The sequence below is a fragment of the Carcharhinus amblyrhynchos genome, unplaced genomic scaffold (genome assembly GCF_965287045.1).
Source record: "Carcharhinus amblyrhynchos unplaced genomic scaffold, sCarAmb.v2.hapA scaffold_38, whole genome shotgun sequence".
NCBI classification, from domain to species: domain Eukaryota; kingdom Metazoa; phylum Chordata; class Chondrichthyes; order Carcharhiniformes; family Carcharhinidae; genus Carcharhinus; species Carcharhinus amblyrhynchos.
The window spans coordinates 5949367-5966103 of record NW_027649779.1 but is presented as its reverse complement, the minus strand read 5'-3'; the positions used below and the strand labels follow the sequence as shown (position 1 = coordinate 5966103).

The following is a 16737-nucleotide window of genomic DNA, read 5'->3' as shown; positions in this document are numbered from 1 at the left end:
CGAGTATTGTCCAAACCCAAAATCATGCTATCCCACTCCCTATCATTCCTGAGTGCTCCATGTGCCTATCAAATAACCGCTTGAAAGTTCATAAAGTGTCCGACTCCACTATCGCAGCAGACAGTGTATTCCACACCCCAACCACTCTCTGAGTGAAGAATCTACCTCGGACATTACACCTATATCTCCCACCATGAACCTTTATGTTATGCCACCTCACACTGGGGCAAAACTATTCACCTGTTCTCTGTGTGGTGCACAATGAATTGATCCATATTAACTGACTGTGAATCAAACAGGAACCGTGGAGGTAAGCGGGTCGAACCTTCATCACTGGTCCACCACTGAGTTGGGGACATGGGAAACCCATGGATTCTCAACATTTCAACACCGATTTTTTTTTTACGTTGGTTCTGTTTTCCTTATACATTTCTTTATTCACACATTAGTTTAGGTGTACATAAACAGGAACATATTTGAAGGATGACCTTGTGTGGCATTGAGAAATGCAGGAATTGTTGGAGTTAAATGAAACTTTCGTTTTCTATCTCATATTTTCAAATCTTAAACACATTAACAAATAATCTCAGCAGATAATTCACTCCATTCTTTAACTCAGTCCTGAAATTCCTCTGAGTCCCTGCATAAATAAACGGGTTGACGCAAGAACTCAGAAACTGAAGCACATATCCGCTTTCCTCCAAGATAAATGACCATTCACTAGTATCAGGATCTGAGAAATAAGGGACCTTTGCAATTTGGACATAGAGAATCGTCACAAAAAATAACGCATATGAGAGAATGAAACTGCCCGAGATGGCAAAGAGTAAAATAATGGACTTTCTCCGTTTCTCCATCTCTGGGTCTCTCTGTTTTTCTCCATTACTCTGTGCCCGGAGCCTGGTGCGGGTCCGATTGGCTGCGAGAATGTGTCTGATAGTCAGAGCATTGAACAGTAAAATCAGAATGAATGGGATACAGGGCATTGAAATTGTTCGAAACAAATCGTAGGCGTTCCATGCGAGGGATGTGTAAAATATTTGTTTTATAACACAGAACCAAGGTATGTTGTTAATTATATATAACGGTTCAAAAATAAAATACAGGAAGGATGTTTTCAGAGTGCTCAGTGTGCAGATGGTCACTATGACCCACGCCGCTGTTTTCTCCCTGCAGTATTTGATTTTCAGCTTCTGGCAGCAAATGGCCACGAATCGATCAAAGGTGAAAGCAACCGTTAACCAGGCAGAACTATCAATGCTTGCATAGGTTAGCACAACATGAAGACTGCAGATTGGGGTGACTGACAGAAAACTGCCAGGGAAATAAATCCCAGCAATCCGGTTTAATATCACGCTGTTAATAATGACCAAGAGATCTGTCACCGCCATGGACACCACATAGTAAATTATACATCTGGAGAGACCACAGTTTCTTCGGCATAGGATTACAGCGACTGCCAAGTTAGCTGTAAAATAGAGAAGGCAGGAGAATATATGCACAGCGACATGAGAGACAAAATGTTACTTTATCAACTCACATCAAAATGATACAAGATTGTGCATGAATCTGAAAATCTTATGACTTGATTCTACATTGCAAACTATCCCTTGTTCAGGTTTCCATTCACATGATCACAAGAATTATAAATAAGGTGGGTCTTTGACATAGAATTGCATCATGATGCAATACGATATAATGAAAGATAAGAAGATATTGAAAACTCATAAATGCACCTTCAGGAATAGTCAGCAGTTTCCAACAGAACATATTGAATATGGAATTATAAAAAGCATTCATTTCAATATTCAACTGGAAAGTTTCCATCTCGCTCAGTTTCAATAGATGCCCCACCTGGCGAATTATTCTTAAAATATTCACTGTTGGAAATGCCTGTATTAAACCAAACTCTAAATCTTCAATCAACGAAGGGGGAACTAATTGGCTTTTCTCTGAATTTACAGAGGAAATATTGAAAGGGGCTCCAAACCTGAAAATGAAGTGTAATTGCTGATGTATAATGAATCTCTGTAACTGACAGATGCAAAGGACACACTTGAAAAGAGTATTGCTCTAATTGCAGGGGTTAAAATATACAAATCTGAGTGAAGTAGATATTTGAAGATTAAGAACTCGCAAGCAGTACTGGGTCCTTTGAACCTCTCTTCTGAAATTTCTGAAACAGACGTGAAAGCATTTCCAGAATCACTTATATTCCATCCAAAATATACCAACAGTTACCCTGCCTCCGTCAACATGGTCAAAGTAATCAGAAAAGAATCGAGAGAAATGATGACTTGTGCAATGAGTGTCGAGGGTCGAGACTGGAGACAAAACAGTGTGCTTTGTTTGTTATTGGTGTGTACCAATCATTCACCAAAGCGCCGCTATTGCAATCCTCCTATATTGTCAAAAACCCGTTGATACCGAAGGTGTGTCAATAAAATCTTTCATGATATTCAGATAGCAATTGTTCGTACGAATCAATCAATTTCTCTCAATATCAACAACATGAAAGAAATCTAGAATCTCTAGATAACAATACAGGAACAGGGAGAAGACAATAATATATTTACATGTACAGGGGGGTGACAATGCGATAATTCTGGAACATCAATGATACTAATAATAAAAAGTTACACGTTTGCAATGGAATGGCTGTAACTTCCAATAGCAGCGCCAGTAATTCTGCAGAAATAGAGTGATGCTGTGGTTTCCGAGTGAAAATTCGCAACAGTTAGTGTGTCAATGCCGTAATTGAACTACATGTACAACATAATAACTTTCAAGGATCCGTCTACAATTGCATTGCTACGAAAATATAACTGCATTTCTAAATTGATTTTGCAGTGATAAAAGGCAAGTTTGATGGGAGGGGGGTGGGGGATCCAAAGTGCGGCACAGGTCATAGACAGGCAAAACACAGTTGAATGAGAGACATTATCTTGTCAATACCTTTTTCTGTTACTTGAGTGAAATGGCACTGCCTAAAACGACAACGTTCACAATTCATTCAGAAAATTGTGCCAGAATAAAGCTCTTAAAATTTATAAAATTATCCTGTGAAAGAGAACAAAATATCAGTTGACCCGAAGAATCGATATATTTTAGGGGAAAATTCATCACTCTAAATGATAGAAGTGAATGCCATGTGTTGGGGATGTGCTAGTGATAAAACTGAAAAAAAAAAGTTACAAGCTGAACAAAGACAGTGCATGATAAAAACAAAACTGTACCTGGAACTCCAATAGCTGCAATGACTGGATAGTAAATGGCAAACACCAGCCCTTTTGGAGGTACATGCATTTTTATCGGAGGCTTTGTGCATGAATGGTATGACAATAAACGTTGTAACATTTATACATAACGTGAGCCTCCAGGGAAATGATTCTTTTTATGTTATTCACATTTAGTGTGAAAAACAATTTCGTGCAGATGCTACCCAGCTGCTGTTTATGTTTTGATCGAGTATAATTTTTTTTCAATGAATTCTCAAACCTCCTTGAGCGAAATACCCAGAGACTAAGGCATAATCTAATTTCCCTGGATATTCGTGTCAGTACAGAACATAGCTGCTGGCTTCTGACTGAACATAGAACATAGAACATTACAGCGCAGAACAGGCCCTTCGGCCCACGATGTTGCGCCGACCAATTAAAAAGCAATGACCTTCTAACCTAAACCAATCCCTTTCCATCCATAAACCTATCCACGGATCTCTTAAACGACCCCAAATTAGGCGCATTTACAACTGCAGCAGGCAGGGCATTCCAATCCCTCACCACCCTCTGGGTAAAGAACCTACCTCTGCCATCCGTCCTATAACTACCACCCCTTAATTTACAGCTATGCCCCCTTGTGCTAGCTTTCTCCATCCGAGGAAAAAGGCTATCACTGTCCACCCTATCTATACCTCTTATCATCTTATATGACTGCATTAAGAAATGCAAATAGTCCATGGAAAACAGAAAAGAAATGTTCAAAATCCCGACGAAATGATAGGACGCAATTTAGTTCTAAAGATCTCTCATTGAGTCAACCCACTTCTAGCCATCTATTCGTGACCATGGTAAGGGCACTTAACTATGGCTACCTTAGGAGTCGCCTTTCTTTACGAATATGTTAATTTTTGCCAAAACATTTCAATTACATCAATTTGACCAAGTTTAATTTCCAGTCCATCCCAGTTACTTTCAGGCCGAACGTCCCCGGCTCTGCACAGCTACATTGGATGTTGGGGTACTCTGCTCAGCATCTGTAATGTAGAATAAACGGTTCCAGTCCAACCTGGTTACAATCGGCGTGTACATGTCCAAACTGGCTTGCGTCTGTTCAATGTCGACCAGATTCATCCCAGCAAATTCTCAGGTGCCCGAGAGATCTACTTCACAAGGCTCAACTGAGTGTTGTCAGATCAAATTCAGTATGGTTATATTCACTACGGACATCATAAATCACTTAATTCTGGCAAACGCATCTATATTTTCAGTTGTCGATGTCTATTTGAAAACGAGTTTTTTTTTTCGCTGGAGGAAAGTCCAGCTCAACGAAGGTACTGCCATAATGGACTGGACAACTTCATTGAACTAATTGAACCAACATTTCCGAGTTTGAGCTAAGCTCCGAGGAAGGGTCTCCCAGGCTCGAAATTTTAGCTCTATCCTCTTTCCACAGATGTTATCAGACCTGCTGAGATTTTCCAGCATTTTCAGTTTCTGTTTCACATTCCAACATCCACAGTATTTTATATTTATCTTCGTTGAACTAATGGTTGGTCTGATATAAAACATAAAAGGCTTCAAATTTACAGCGTGTCTTGTCAGTGTAGTTTCCTCTGATGCTACGGGACTGGTGGAGGACTCCATTGATATTCTGCTTTGTTTGAAGTACAATCAAAAAACCGCTGTTTGTTTTAAGAAACATGCAAACTGTATAATGGAGAAGCGAAAGAAATTGAAGACGAAATATTAGTTTAGAGGAGACAAGAAGGGAAAAAATAATCCAGGGCTTTGACGCAGAAAGTGAGAGTCTATTTATTGGTCTTGTGAAAGAGTTTAAGAATCCAATGTTTATCGTCACTCACATGGATTACAGAACATATGAATAAATCTGAGCACATCATTGTTGAGGGCACATTTCAAACACTTGGTTCGGTTTCCTGAATGTTCTTTCGTTTCTGGTTAAGATCAAAGAGAGACTGAGGGAGAAAAAGGGAAAGTGATGCTGATGTTGAAAAGTAGCATGAGGCAAATGGTAAAGAGATTGACGTAGGTGGGCAGTACAGAATTGCAAAGAAAGAGTGTTGATAGAATGGAGAGAAAACGGACTTTGTATTGGCTGGGAATCGAACCCAGGTCTCCCGCGTGTCAGGTGAGAATTCTACCACTGAATCGCCAATGCTACTCCAGCTAATTGCATTCAATGGGTTGAACTTCGAGAAAGCTGCTCCGACATCTGCAGTGATGACCTCAGAAATAGTTTTATCCAAGGCTTCCAAGGTGGAGAGAACTCATCGTTTCTGCAGTGCAGTGATTATCACATTCACCTAACGAAAAATTCCCTGTTGGGAAGTGGTCAGAAATATATTTTCTTCATCAATCATCAATGGATTGTTTTTGTTGTTTTTCAATTCCACCCCCGTTCTGGTGATCCCCAGATTGTGAGCTGGTTAAGGGATTAGACCACTGGACGATCTTCTCACCAAAACGCAAGTACTCCAGGTGAGGGCCGAACTCACAACCTCGGCATAGCCCGCGGGCTATACTGCTACATAAATACCGCGCGCTAACCGATTGCGCCACTGGAGCACTACACTTTGCTGACTTTTGTCAGATTATTAAAGGCTCCCGCAGCGTTACCTCCGTTAATAACCCTTATTCGAGGCCACATTTCAGACCGGGAAACAAACCCATCAATGATTCTCTTTTCCCCGGCTCCACAGTGAGTGTGACAGGGAGAAGCAGCAGGATTATATCCCGCAGTCTGCAATCGCCAGCAGAAAGCGGCGACTGCAGCTTCAATCAGCGGGTTACTGCCCATCCCCGGGACACAAGGTCCAACCCCGTTCAAACCTCCCCACACACCGAACACAAGCTCAGCAAAACGCAGATAGACTATATCCCGCTCACTGAACCTTCGAGTAGCATTTACACAACACCCGAGTGATTCACAAACAAAATTCACACCAACTTTCCAAAACTTTTCAGTGATAAATCCCTCCATTTGGTTGAAAAGCTGAGTGTTGGGAATCTGGAAATGAGCACCATGGGATTTGTGCTATCCAGTGACTTGTTTCCTACTGTTCTCCCTCAGGTTTGTAATTCCATTTGTGTTGTATATTGAAGCGAATCTTATATCAAAATTAGAAGAATACAAGGAAACTATTGAATCTTGGAAGAAATCCTGAGGGAAATGGATCACAATATTCGGAAGGAGGTGCAGTTGTGAATGGTGTTATTGATGATTGAGTGGAAAGTATTGGATGTTGGGCTACTGGTGGTCGGTTCCCTTCCCTCCCGTTAAATTCCTCCCTGTGATAAGAGAAATGGATTTATTTGACCTGCCCGTTCATAGGAGAAAGGGAATAACCAACACACTACAGCAGTGCTGCAGGATCCACGGAACTAAAGAGACTTGTATAGAATTGTAAACAGTGCGGACATTCTGCAGTTCTGGAACAGGTTTTGCAGAAATTGAATTGTGGTCATTGACACACTAGTTTAGAATATATTTACCAACTACTGTCTCAGTCTCTGTGGCGTAATTGGTCAGCGCGTTCGGTTGTTAACCAAAAGGTTGGGTTTTCGAGACCACCAGGGACGAACTATTGCTATTTTCTCACCATCGGCAAACACTTACTTGTTGGCAAAGGGTCCGTGGGTGCTAATAATAAAAAATCACTCTCAATTGTTCCCGACTGGACTGTTATCGAGTGTTACCAACATTATTTAACGACAACTGACTTCAAACATATTACACATAACATTATAGACATACTTCTATTATACCATTAAACTTAACGAAATACAATCGAAACATAAACTTGCGGCTGAGCTTTATCAAACGGAGTTGCTCCGATCGAGAAGACAGACAGGAACACAGGCTGAATGGCTGTTTGTCGGTATAAGAGACAGAATTGCAAACATTGAGACTGCAGTCCCTGCGCAGAGGATGGGTTGGAACTTTCTAACTGAGGTTCAAATCCTGTCATTTTCACCTCCCGTCATTTCTCACCGTGACGTATTTTTGTTGAAAATTATTGGAAATAAAGCAATGGATACAGAGATGGTCAATTCATTACAAATCTCTCACATCAGCATCAGTGAAGGTCCAGTGATCAGGATCGGCGCTGATTCCCAGTCACGGAGTGAATCATTTTTTGTTCAATTCTTTATTTAATGAAAACACGCCCCACAGCGTCTGTGAAGGGAACAACATCTAAATCTTCCAGCTGGATGAACTGGCATCGGAGCTGGAGAAGTCAGAGATGTAACACTAGCGATAAACTCTGAAGAACATACGTGTCAAATACACAACATACATGTCAGATACACACACAGCACACATGTCAAATCATGTCACTTTCAAGTTGCGGCTTTTAACTTTCTGGTCTCCACCTCAGACATTTCCCCATTCATCAAAAACCCCCCACCTCAAACCCCATCCTGCTCCTCAATCCACTGATAATGCTACTCGTACCGCAAGGTGCAGATAGCATTTGGCTCCATAGCTCAGTGGTTAGAGCACTGGTCTTGTAAACCAGGGGTCGTGAGTTCAATTCTCGCTGGAGCCTCCACCCAAAGTTTAGCTACGAGAAGCTGTAGGGAAAAGGCAGATAGAGTGGGAGGTGAAACAGGGCACTCTTGTGAGTGGAGGGGCAGGTCAGGTGCAACTTGGGAAAGCAAGAATATGTTCTTCAGCGTGAAAAACATAGAATAACCAGAACATATTCGAAGAGCTGAAAAATATAAATGTTGATATTAAGAATATAATAGATGCGTTTGTACAAGGAATGCTTAAAGTTAGCATGTAGGTGCAGCAGATAATTGGAAGGGAAATTACATGTTGGTCTTCTTTGCCGGCAGACTGGAGTTTAAAAATAACGAGGTGTCTGTAAATGATCACTCAAAGCATTTGACCTACTTGTTGTTGCTGCCACATTGAATGAAAAAAAAATCACGTGTTTTTAGTGACCATTTGCATCTGGCGGTTCTGTTCCTGTTTGTATGGTGTGATGGTGAGGTCTCCGGACTCCAAATACAGTACTCGGAGTTCAGAACTTGGTGAAAGATTTTTTTTTTGCAAAGCGTATTATGAGTTTGCTGACATGTTCTTACGTTTTTAAGGCAAGGACAGATACATTTTTGAATAGTAAAGGCATTAAGGGTTATGATGAACGGGCGGGTAAGTGGAGCTGAGTCCACAAAAAGATCAGCCATGATCTTATTGAATAGCGGGGCAGGCTTGAGGGGCCAGATGGCCTACTCCTGCTCCTAGTTCTTATGAAGGGAATTTATGTTTAAATTCTCAGAAAGTGGAAATCTAAACACTGAGGATATTTCAGCAAATTCCACCACAATCACATTGCAGACGATACAGTGAATGACTCTCCTGGCGTCATTGCATCAGCCCCAGGGGACAATTGCCCAAGTGCGAAACGTCACCCATGGAATCAACAGCACTCTGAAGGACAACAATCACCACACACACACACACACACACACACACCTACTCTCCATCTCAAACACACACAATTGCTCAGTCATTACCGGACTCCAGTAGAATGATTATTGTGTGACACCAACTGATTCTTTCTTTCAACAAAGAAGGGAAAGATGAAAAACACAGATGTTTCAAGCATCTGGCGCCAGAGGCTCAGCAAATCGAATTCTAACAACAGCTGAACTGGTTGAGAAATTCTCTGGATTAGCACTAGGTGAGAAATTTAAACGAAACGCTCTTCAGGCATTCTGCATTTGCAAATTGAAGCAAGGTTCCACCGAGATTTGAACTCGGATCGCTGGATTCAAAGTCCAGAGTGCTCACCATTACACCACGGAACCCAACACGTGGTAGAAAGTTGAAAATCGCCAATAAGTATTTGTACCATGTCAACAGCAGGGAGAAATGTCAGTCCCGTTGCACAGTTCATATTTATAAAGCCGTTGCTGGTTCCTCCTGTAAAAATAAGTAGGCTACCTTCTACTGCATTAAATTTCTCTGTAACTGACCACATTCAAATAGTAATGTTTGTATCGAACTGACATAAACCTTACTGCAGTAAATCTGCTGAACAACATCAGCTTGTCAGAGCTCTGCTTTCTTCACAGTCCTTGTGAGACTTGCCAGAATTTTCCATTTTCTTTTCCGATTCCAGCATCTGCAGTAATTTGCTTTTATTACTGAGTATAATTGATTGAGATTATTCGAAGGAATATGAGAATGATGAAATAATAAATGGGTAGAAATCATTGCTGCCTTAGATATTTGCGAGACGAGTACTTTTAAATGTTGATGTTGGGGATAAGTTGTACAATCAGATTGAAAGTAACGGTTATCTTCCTGAATTCAGTGACATGGGCTCTCAGTCCAACCATCGGAACCTGCAACAACACAGCGCAGTTGAACATTGCAGGCAGGCAGATTTGCTCCAGCCTGCTTCAAGCTGTTTCTGTAGTGTAGTGGTTATCACGTTCGCCTCACACGCGAAAAGTCCCCGGTCCGAAACCAGGCAGAAACATTCATTAAGCTTTCTCATGTCGGGTAAGGGAGAATTTCTTGATTTCAGTTTGTTGCTCAACATTATCCGAAACTCGATGTAAAAGACATGTTATCATTGCTCTGACTTCATCCTCAAATGTTTTCTGTGAAATAATATGCACTTATTTTTGAAGCACTGACAGGAAAGTTCGACTTTGACACCGAGCATTTATTCCCTCCCCGTTCAGTCTAAGACAGAATTTAATGGGTTTACCGGTGCAGGCTAATCGCCATCTGAAATATCTGATAGTAGTGTCTGCTCAAACAGACAGATACAAGTGACACTGTAAGTGAACTAGAGGAAATAGCGCACTTTTCACAGAAGGATATTTTTAAATCGCTTCTCATCACTAAAAACAGGAAAAGGCATTGGGACAGACGAGGGAATCGAGGCTCAGTGCGGATCTACTGCACTTTCCTGTAAAAGTTCGGAATTTATGCGCCTGAATGTTTCACGTCCATAATAAAAAAGGCTCAAGGGTCACTAACAGATAATTCTTGATTTTCCTCCATTTAAATGTATTTGACTTTGTTTAAAAACTGACGATAGTGAATCCCAAAATGGTGATCTGTGTTCCCCGGAGATTCGATTGGTTCTGTTGGTGAGTTATATTTTCAATTCAGTGATGTTCAAGTTCAGACATATTCAATTCATAAGGAAGACATATGTGTTAAATAATACATTGATACTAAATATTGAAAGGATTAGTGAGTAACATTGTACAATGAACTTTGATAAATTGTCACCTGGACTCGAAACGTCCGCCCTTTTCACTCATTACAGGGGCTGTCAGACATTGTGAGATTTTGCAGCATTTCCTCTTTTCCCATCCGCAGTAATTTGCTTTTATCACTGAGGACATTTGGTTGAGATTATTCGAAGAAAGATGAAAATGATGCATTAACGAATGGGCAGAAAACATTGTTCTCTTAGATATTTGGGAGACGGAAGCTTTCAGTCAGCGAGATAGCTCAGTTGGGAGAGCGTTAGACGAAAGATCTAAAGGTCCCGGGTTCAATCCCGGGTTTCGGCAGGAGTCCCTTGCTGGTTTTCTGTGCTATCTACTAATTGGCACCGCATTCTGTCTCGCACTGTCTTCAAACCTCATTTCACACAAGCTGCAACATACCAAATACCCATCGCAATTTCCATCCTGCCAGGTGTTGTTATATTTCACTTCTTTAAAAAAACTTCCTCTATTTCTAACAATTCCCAATGTTAATGAAAGGTGATGGAGGTGAAGGTTTATCTTTGTTTCCTTATACACACATGCCATGTAACATCCTGAGTTTTTCCAACCTCATCACATTTCAGTGCAGATGTCAGGTCCGCTTTTACATGGCAGTGAAAATACATTCAGCAAAATCCCAGTTGTTACTATACTGCACCAAGCCTCATTTGAGATTATACCGTTCATTCTGCCAGTTATTACAGTACAGAATTAATTCTCGGCTAATGCCACAATATTTCATATCTCTGTTGTGACTCCATTAGACCCTCTCTCTTCTGATACTGCACCAGAACACGCATTACACGCGGCTCCATCTCTGTTATTACATTGCAACCTGCCACGTATAACGAAACATTGACAATATCTCACTCACTGCTGCACCAGTCCACCTCCCTGTTCAGGCCGAATAATATCCTGACTCTAATTATTGTCCTATTTCATGTTTCAATTATTGCTCTACTTGTCCCTGTCGAAGCTTATATCAATCTAAGGCCTTAAACAGAAATTACTGCAGCAGGCGAGACACCCAATGAAAGAATTGGAAACAACAGCTAAAACGAGCGCTTCACAACATCTGCAATAGCAAAGGAGATCCACGAGATGGCAGTGAAGCAGTGATTTTTGGCACGAACACGAAACAGAGAACGTCTCAGTTATTGCTGCAATAGACCTAGCCTTTGTCTACCCTGAACTGGACACAGATTATATGATACAAAATCATATTTCTGATTATATGACAGTAATTCTCAGTTGATTCTGTACTCAGCAAAATCCCGCTTGTTATTATCTTGCACCAAGTCTGATTTGAAGTTACACAGGGTATTCTGGCAGTTATGACAGCACGGAATTAATTCTTGGCTGATGTCATTATACTTCATATCTCTGTTGTTACTTCACTAAAACCTTTCTCTCCTGATACTACACCAGGACATGTTACTGATTGCAATATACGAGGCTCTATGCCAGTTATTACATTGCTGGAACCTGCCACGTATAAAGAAACCTCGCCAATATCTCACTCACTGCAGCACCAGTTCACCTCTCTGTTTATACCGAATAATACCCTGTCTCTAATTATTGTTCCATTCCATCATTCATTTATTGCTGAACTTGCCCCGTCAAATCTTACATCAATCTAAGAGCTTGGCCTGATTTTTTTCTAAGTTTATATTATACAATGTTCAGCACCAGACAAAATGATACTAGGCGCGGTGTCAGTTTTAGTGTGTTAGACGTTCTCTCCTTTATTACTGCGCTAAAGCATACCATAGTTCATTTTACACATTATCCTCTCTCAGTTATTACTTTATTCTGCATTGCCTCACGTTTTAGTCCAGCGGGCCACATCTCTGTCTATATCAGACTAGATCATGTCCCTGGAGTTGAAAAAGAAGGTGCCATTTTGCAGGTGTCAGATTGTGGTTCAAGTGGTCTGACGTGGAAATTAAAATAACAAAAGGATCGTGGACAAAGCAAATTGTAAAACCCGCTGTAATCTGTTGGTCTGGTGGTTAGAGTTTGAAGCTTTCACTGCTGTTTTGATTGCAGGTCAGGAAAAGAAGATTTATTGCTCTCCTCCAATCCGTGACAATAAATATCAGTTATTTCTCGGCAGAACGCTCAAATCTCAGTCTCGCCTTGTATCCTGTCCTTTCTCAAGTGAAGACCCTGAGCCAATTCAACAGGAAACCATATTGTTCTTTCTGGGGTCCAGACGAGGTTAACTCAGTTTAAATAGAGCGGGCTCTTCACTGCAGCTCATTGTGTTTCTGACTGGAGATGAGTTTTGTCTGCTGCACATTTCAGGATCATCTCTCAGTAATCACCGGCAAGAATATTCCCTTCCCATGGGGACCACTAAAGAAGTCAAGGGCATTAACCACCAAACTTCCGATAAGCATTCTTCAAGGATGCCTTCAAGACACACGACAACACAGAATCTCTGATCAGAAACTGATAACCCAATTCCATATACATGAGAATGGCCTCAATCGTGATCTTGGGTTCATGTCACACGACTTTTAACCCCCACCATTTTTCCTGGGCTTGCAAAATCCTACAAACTGGCCAGGCGTGAGACAATTCACACTGCTTTAACCTGTCATTATCCCACTCTCCATTCGCATTTTCTGCACCCGAAATGAATGATTTCGTGAATCATGATTTTTTTTTCCAACAATAGACAGCAGTTTCATGCTCATCAATGCATTTCTATTACAATCTTATTTGTTGTATTCAAATTCCACGACCGTTCTGGTGATTCCCGGATGATGAGCTGGTGGGATTAGACCACTGGACGATCCGCTCACCGAAAACAAATGCTCCAGGTGAGGGACGAACTCACAACCTCGGCATAGCCCGCTGGCTGTACTGCTGTATAAGTACCGCGCGCTAACCGATTGCGCCACTGGAGCACTGCACTGCGCTGTTCTCATTTTTGTCAGGTTATTAAAGGCTCCCGCAGCGTTACCTCCGTTAATAACCGCTATTCGAGGCCACATTTCAGACCGGGAAACAAACCCATCAATGATTCTCTTTTCCCCGGCTCCACAGTGAGTGAGACAGGGAGAAGCAGCAGGGTTATATCCCGCAGTCTCCAATCGCCAGCAGAAAGCGGCGACTGCAGCTTCAATCAGCGGGTTACTGCCCATCCCCGGGACACAAGGTCCAACCCCGTTCAAACCTCCCCATACACCGAACACAAGCTCAGCAAAACGCAGATAGATTATATCCCGCTCACTGAGCCTTCGAGTAGCATTTACACAACACCCGAGTGATTCACAAACAAAATTCACACCAACTTTCCAAAGCTTTTCAGTGATAAATTCTTCTTCGCGAAAAGAAATCGAAAGAGCAGAACATATTTGACGAGCTGAGAAATATAAATGTTGATATTATGAATAGAACAGATGGGCGTTTGTATAAGGAATGTATAAAGTTAGCATGTAGGTGCAGCAGATATTTGGAAGGGAAATTACATTTTGTTCTTATTGCCGGCAGACTGGAGTTTAAAAATAACGAGGTGTTTCTGCTGTTACACAGGATTTTGTGGAAACCAGGTTGAATATTCTGTGCAGATGTGACAGTCACATTTAAAAAGGGATATGCTTTGCATTAGATACGGTAAAGAGAAGGTTAACCAGATTGCTCCCTGGGGTCAGTGAGTTGTCCTGTGATGAAATTCTCTGGAGTTTAGAAGAATAAGCGGTGATCTATTTAAACTTACACAGTTCTGATTCGGTTTGATAGGATGGAGGCTGAGAGATTTTCTTTTTCTCTGCTGGTCGGGAATCTAACCCCCTGCGGCACAGATCACCGGCTGGTCATTTAGGGCTAAGATAAGGAGAAATTACTTCACTCAAAGGGCAAGAATCTTTGGTATTTTCTGTACCTGACAGTTATGTACGCCCCATCATCGAGCACATTTAAGGTTGGGATAAACAGGTTTCTGATCTCTTGGAGAATTCAGGGATACGGGGAGCTGGTGGAAAAACTACGTTGTATCCCAAGATCAGCCATGATGACATTGAATGGTGGCAATCTCGATGGACCGAGTGGCCGGTTCCTCCTCCTATGATTCCTGTTAGAATAAAAACAGAAAGGACTGGAAGTTCTCAGCAGGGTTTGCAATAAACGTGGAGCAAGACAGAGAGTTAAGTTTCCGAGTTCAATATGATTCTTTTCAAACCAGTAACTGATTGTGAATTATAACAACTAGCGCAACATCGAGACTGCAAACACTTCCAGTGTCATTTGTAACTGTCTTTTTGAGTACACAATACGCTCAGATATTTCAGATGGTGATTACGCGTATTAGTCTGCAACTATAAACCCAATAAATGCTGTTGTAGGCTGAACCAGATGCGAATAAATGCTCGGTGTCAAAATCAAACTTTCCCATCAGTGCACCTCATTTCACAGGAAGTATTTGAAGGTAATATCAGAACAATGATAACATGCCTTTTAACACCGCGGTTCGGATAATGTTGAGCAGTAAACTGGAATCAAACAATTTTCCCCTTCCCCAACATGAGAAAGCTTAATGAATGTTTCTGCCCGGCTTCGAATCGGGGACCTTTCGCGTGTAAGGCGAATGTGATAACCACTACACTACAGAAACAGCTAGAATTGTGATAGAGCAAACCTGCCTGTCTGCAATGTTCAACTGCGCTGTGTTTCTGCAGCTTCCGATGGTTAGACTGAGAGCCCATGTCACTGAATTCAGGAAGATAACCGTTACTTTCAATCTGATTGTAAAACTTCTCCCGAACATCAACATTTAAAAGCTCTCGTCTCGCAAATATCTAAGGGAGCAATGATTTCTGCCCATTCAATAATGCATCATTTTCATCTTTCTTCCAATAATCATCCGCATTTTGTAACATCAGCGCTTTGTAGCCTGTCGCACTCTTTTTTCTTTGTTCTTTAAATGTGATATTTCCAAATCAGATACTAAAGAGGAAATCTCCCTGATACTGATGCGGACCGGGAAGTAACGCAGGATTGTTGTACAGCAATAAATCTACGTTCCCTAACCGGGAATCGAAGCCAGGCCGCGGCGGTGAAAGCGCCGAATCCTAACCACTAGACCACCAGGAAAGCTGATACGTGTTTTATAAAATATTAATTTATCCATGAGCCACCTGCCTTTTGTTTTATTTGTACACGGGAACACAATCTCAGGATAAGGAGCTGATGACTTAGGACTGAGATGAGGAGAAATTGCTTCACTCAAAGACTGGTGAATCTTGGGAATTCTCTACTCCAGAGGGTTCTGATGCTCCATCATTGAACACATTTCAGTTTGGGTTAGACAGATTTATGATCTATCTAGGAATGAATGGAAGCAGGAATATGGAATTGGATCAAATGTTCAGCCACAAGTTCATTTTTCTTTTTTTTTTAACTTTAATGGTTTAATGGAAGTATATTTATATATATAATGTTATGTGTAATATGTTTGAAGTCAACAGCTGGTAAATATATTCTAAACTCGTGTGTCAATGACCAAATTTCTATTTCTGAAAACCTATTCCAGAACTGCAGCATGACCGCGCTGTTTACAATTCTATACAAGTCTCTTTAGTTCCGTTGATCCCGCAGCACTGCTGTAGTGTGTTGGTTATTCCCTTTCTCCTATGAACGGGCAGGTAAAATTAATCCATGTCTCTGATCACAGGGAGGAATTCAACGGGAGGGAAGGGAACTGACCACCAGTAGCCCAACGATCCGATACTTTCCACTCAATCATCAATCTCAATCACTCAACTTTTCTCCTATGAACGTGCATCTCTGACATCTCCTCCAGTCACACAACACTGTGAGATGTCTGTGCTGATCTCATTGTATAATCATGAGCGTTCCACATACAACATGACTTGCATCTATAAATTCTCATGTTGAACATTTCAATTCAATATTCAAAGCGAGGAGGGCCTTTTGAGCAGAATGGTCCAGGTTCCCATCCCCTTTAATGTGAACACGTTGTTTCTGATTTCACTGCAGAGATTGTCTATTCGACAACGAATGAACACGGGAGGGGGGTTGGGTGTGTGGGGGTGGGGTGAATGTAAGAAGCTGAAGTTTCCAGTTGAAGAGGTTCCCAGTGTCTCTGAGCAGCTGAACTATGGAAGCCTTTGGGCAGACTGTGATGCTGCTATTTCCCTTCCTGAACACCAGGGGCGCTGTAACATGCCCGGGCGCTGCTCCGCCCAGTGTCACCTCTTGCCCACTCCAGCCCAACCGT

General features: G+C 41.5%; 1 protein-coding gene and 8 non-coding genes across 9 annotated transcripts in view; 3 read left to right on the top strand and 6 right to left on the bottom strand.

The window, feature by feature from the left end:
• Nucleotides 1–16737, bottom strand: part of LOC145362417 (uncharacterized) — a 1142232-nt gene that overhangs the window by 86480 nt on the left and 1039015 nt on the right. The window lies entirely within an intron of this gene.
• trnav-gac (transfer RNA valine (anticodon GAC)) lies at nt 5330–5400 on the bottom strand. The gene has a single exon. It is a non-coding gene; the product is annotated as a tRNA-Val (tRNA).
• trnai-uau (transfer RNA isoleucine (anticodon UAU)) lies at nt 5713–5807 on the bottom strand. Its single transcript has 2 exons — nt 5770–5807; nt 5713–5748 (listed from the first exon to the last, which is right to left on the bottom strand). It is a non-coding gene; the product is annotated as a tRNA-Ile (tRNA).
• Nucleotides 7720–7792, top strand: trnat-ugu (transfer RNA threonine (anticodon UGU)). Its single transcript has one exon. It is a non-coding gene; the product is annotated as a tRNA-Thr (tRNA).
• trnaq-uug (transfer RNA glutamine (anticodon UUG)) lies at nt 8991–9062 on the bottom strand. Its single transcript has one exon. It is a non-coding gene; the product is annotated as a tRNA-Gln (tRNA).
• trnav-cac (transfer RNA valine (anticodon CAC)) lies at nt 9667–9739 on the top strand. Its single transcript has one exon. It is a non-coding gene; the product is annotated as a tRNA-Val (tRNA).
• On the top strand, nt 10721–10793 carry trnaf-aaa (transfer RNA phenylalanine (anticodon AAA)). The gene has a single exon. It is a non-coding gene; the product is annotated as a tRNA-Phe (tRNA).
• On the bottom strand, nt 13311–13405 carry trnai-uau (transfer RNA isoleucine (anticodon UAU)). The gene is made up of 2 exons: nt 13368–13405; nt 13311–13346 (listed from the first exon to the last, which is right to left on the bottom strand). It is a non-coding gene; the product is annotated as a tRNA-Ile (tRNA).
• On the bottom strand, nt 15039–15111 carry trnav-uac (transfer RNA valine (anticodon UAC)). The gene has a single exon. It is a non-coding gene; the product is annotated as a tRNA-Val (tRNA).